Consider the following 4,419-nt stretch of genomic DNA (forward strand, 5'->3'; position numbering starts at 1 on the left):
CATTTTAGATTCTGAGTGGAACGATGAATGTATTGATTTTACAATGATGTGTGTGTTTTTTTTTTAAATTTTTTTTATTTTTTTTTGTGTCTGTCATCACCTTTTAGGACAGTAAAACTGCTTCGATTTTCTTCAACAGTAACTTTTATGATTGGAAAGTGAATCTAGTTGGTACTTTGGGGGGTCAAAAGTAAAAATTTCCCAGTAGTTTTCAAAAGCGACGTGAAAAACAAAAGAAAAATTAAGGAAAAAGGGGAATTTTTACGCAAAATCGATTTTGGTTTTTAGTGTAACCAGGGCTGCAAGTAGATCACTTTTTTCACTTTTAGTCACTTAATATTTTATTTGTCACTTTTTGTCACTAATTATAGAAATTGCTCACTTTTATCACTTTTTCTAGAAAATTTAATTGAAATTTTTAATTGAGTCATTGACAAGCAAATATTATGAGATTTTAAAAATATGTAATTTTAAATTGAAATTTTTTGTTTGTTTTGTGGTCATACTGTTAATTTCCATGGATTTTATCACTTTCCTTCTTATTGTTTATCAGTTTATCATAACCGTAAATTGAAATTCAAAATTAACTAAAAATCAAAAACAATGTGGTTCCTATTCCTATATTAGTAATTACTATTTAGTTGTATGCTTGTTGTTTAGTTTTAAATTTTTAATGTTTAAATAGTTTTTTTGTTGAAAAAATGGGTAAATGTAAACTAAGTGATGTTTGGTTTGAAAAAGATGATGGCCAAGGTTTTAAAGTAAAAGAATGGGCTAAGCGACTTGACAATGATGTATTTTGTGTTGTATGCAGTGCTACGATTAGTATTTCGCTAAAAGGATTCCAGGGATTAACTCAACATGCTTCAACGTTTAAACATAAACAGCAGTGTAAAGATAAATTGAACCTGAAACAGCTACGATTAACTTCTGTAAGTTCGCAACAAATTTCAACCACTACTACTAATCCAGACACATTAAATTCAAGTTTACATTTGTATAATATTAGTGACAGAGCTGTGGTTGCCGAAATTGTTTGGACACTCAAATGTGTAGCTAGTAACTACTCGTTTGCTTCTTGTAATGACATAGTTGATGTATTTAAAACAATGTTTCCTGATTCTTTACCTAAAGGATTTTCGTTAAGTAGAGAGAAATTAAGATATCTTATAACAGATGCTTTGGGCCCTTTTTTTAAAAGTCAACTTATTAAAGATTTAAATGGTGTTTATTATAGTCTTATTTATGATGAAACTACCAACTCTAAAGGCAAAAAAGAACTGCGAGTGTTAATACGTTATTATTCCAAAGAAAAAGGAAAAATAGTTTCCCAACACTTGGAAACCTTTTTTATTGGTAAAGCAACAGCAATTATTCTTTTTGAAAAATTAGTTCTAGCTCTTGATAACTCACATTTACCATTGTCAAATATTTTGATGCTTGGATCAGATGGCCCTAATGTTAATAAAGCAGTTTATAGAAAAATGAATGAGCAACTATTGCTTTGTAGGGAAAAAAGTTTAATTGACATAGGTACTTGTAATATACATATAGTACACAATGCCTATTTAAAAGGTTTAAGTAAATTTGGAGAAGATGCATCAGATTTGATTTTGTTACTTTATCATTATTTTGATGGATATCCATCCCGTTGGGAGGAATTTGTAAGCATCTTAAACGATCTTGAACTACCTACAAAGCATTTTATTAAACATGTGACTTCTAGATGGTTAACATTACAAAATGCAGCTGAAAGACTATTACAAAACTGGAAAGGAATTGAAAAATATTTTTTAACGTTTATACCAAAAGAAAAACAAGCTATTTTAAGTACCAGAAGTTACCAAAAAATTAGAAGTTTATTAATAATACCCACAATCAAGTGTGAGGTTTTATTTGTTTGCTCTAGTGCAAAAGTGTTTACCAAGTTTACAGGTCACATGCAAAAAGAAGAACCTTTAGTTCATATCATGTTTAGTGAATTGTGTGATCTTATTAAAACATTATTGGGAAAAATTTGTAAGTTAAATGAAATACCAAAATCATTTTCTGATATTAATATTGATGATATTTTTACACAAGAAAAACTTCTGCCTGTTAAAAATATATATGTTAATGATGAAATACAAAAAGAATTAAAAGAAAAAAAAATGAGTGAAAAAGATAATTTACTTTTTTTAAAAAATATTCAAGGACACTATATTGCAGCTTCTAAACACATACTTAATGTGTCGTCATTAACTAAACCTATTTTGAAAAATTTACGTTGCTTACATCCTGCTGAGAGGTGCTCAAACCGAAGTTGTAATGATATATTAAAACTTGCTAGACAATTGCCCATAAATATAGATACAGATTTATTGCTTGACGAATGGAGATTACTACAACTTGAAAAAGATACTAAAGGATCTGCTGACTACCGAATAGATTTATATTGGCAACAATATTTTGATAAAAAATCCATTGCTAAAGAAGAAAAATATCCTAATGTTGTGAAAGTGATTAAAGCTGCTCTCTCGTTAATACATGGGAGTGCTGATGTAGAGAGAAGTTTTTCTTCTTCTGGTCGAATGCTAACTGAAGATCGAGCTGCAATGTCTGAAAGAACTTTAAATTCTTTATTGACAATAAAAGATACATTAATGCATTATAACAATAAACCACATTTGATTTTAATTACCAAAGAATTGATTACAATGGCAAGGGGAGCATATAGACATTATCAAGATTATTTAAATGAGCTAGAAGAGATTAAAATGCAGAATGAAAAATTTAAAGCAGAAAAAAAATTGAAAAAAATAGCAGAAGCTAAAATCCAAAAAGAATTATCAAATGAACAAAAATTAATTGAAATCAATGAAAATAATTTGAAACAAAAAAGAGAAGAGGAATCTTTAAAGCGAGGAGCTGCTAATAAGTTATTTCATGAAGCAAATAAACGGTTGAAAATAGCGTTAGAGAACAAAAATCTTGAGGAAGCTGAATTAGCACATGCAATGTTAGAAGGTGTGAACAAAGTAAGAAAAGAAGAAGAAATAAAAAAAAAACAGGCTGATGCTATTCAAAAGGAAATTGAAAAAAAAAAATCATCTTTACTATCTAATTTTGAAAAAATAAAGAATAATTAAAGTATGATATTATTATATATTATTTAATGATTAAAAAAGTATTATTTATTTGTTTATTACTATTTACTATTATTATTATAATTACCTATTATAATATATGTCATTACTTAATATTATTAATGGGTAGAAATTAAAAAGTTTAAAAGTGTTATTTATTTGTTTATTACTATTTACTATTATTATTATAATTACCTATTATAATATATGTCATTACTTAATATTATTAATGGGTAGAAATTAAAAAGTTTAAAAGTGTTATTTATTTGTTTATTACTATTTACTATTATTATTATAATTACCTATTATAATATATGTTATAACTTAATATTTTTATTGGGTAGAAATTAAAAAGTTTGAAAGTATTATTTATTTGTTTATTACTATTTACTATTATTATTATAATTACCTATTATAATATATGTTATTACTTAATATTTTTATTGGGTAGAAATTAAAAAGTTTGAAAGTATTATTTATTTGTTTATTACTATTTAGTATTTATTATTTACTATTATTATTATAATAATTACCTTAGCTATTATAATAGGTATATGTTATTACCTATAATATTACTATACTATTGATGTTTATAAATTAAAAAGTTTAAAATGTTGAGTTATATTTGTATATTTTTGCATTATTAAATACAAATAATAAGTCACTTTTGTCACTGAATTTTATAATTTAGTCACTTTTATCACTTTTTATTTATACCCTATATACTTGCAGCCCTGCTATGCTGTTTATTTACTTAAAATAGTTATTTCAACCTAATCTAAATGATATTGTTTGTCTATGATAGCCGATGCCATGCAGCTTAATGATGATAATTTTGATATGCATAATAATGATAATACAGTTAATAATAACTACAAGAGCTTAATATCAAGCAACGAAAAACAGAATTCAAATTTCAAACAAAAATGACAGACCGCCTATTTTGATTTCTATTCCTGCACAAGTAAGTTATTAATGGCATACAAATATATCTTAATATTGTGCGTTTGGAAATAACACAAAATATTTCTGTAAGTTCTATGGCACATTTACATAAACAAAGAGAAAATATTAATTGTAAACTGTAAAAAATCCTTTGTTTTGGTATTTTCTAGCTCCTTTCAAAATTCTCATTTCATTTATAAGGTTACTATGGACAGAATTATTAAATGTTTATTTTAAATAGAATACACTAGCTGTATTTGCAAAACAAAATTTTTAGTACACATAATACTAATATTTTTTATTTCTTACTCCCAGCTGCTTATTTTTTTTAACAAAATAATAATAAAAT

The sequence above is a fragment of the Acyrthosiphon pisum genome, chromosome A1 (genome assembly GCF_005508785.2).
Source record: "Acyrthosiphon pisum isolate AL4f chromosome A1, pea_aphid_22Mar2018_4r6ur, whole genome shotgun sequence".
Taxonomy (NCBI): domain Eukaryota; kingdom Metazoa; phylum Arthropoda; class Insecta; order Hemiptera; family Aphididae; genus Acyrthosiphon; species Acyrthosiphon pisum.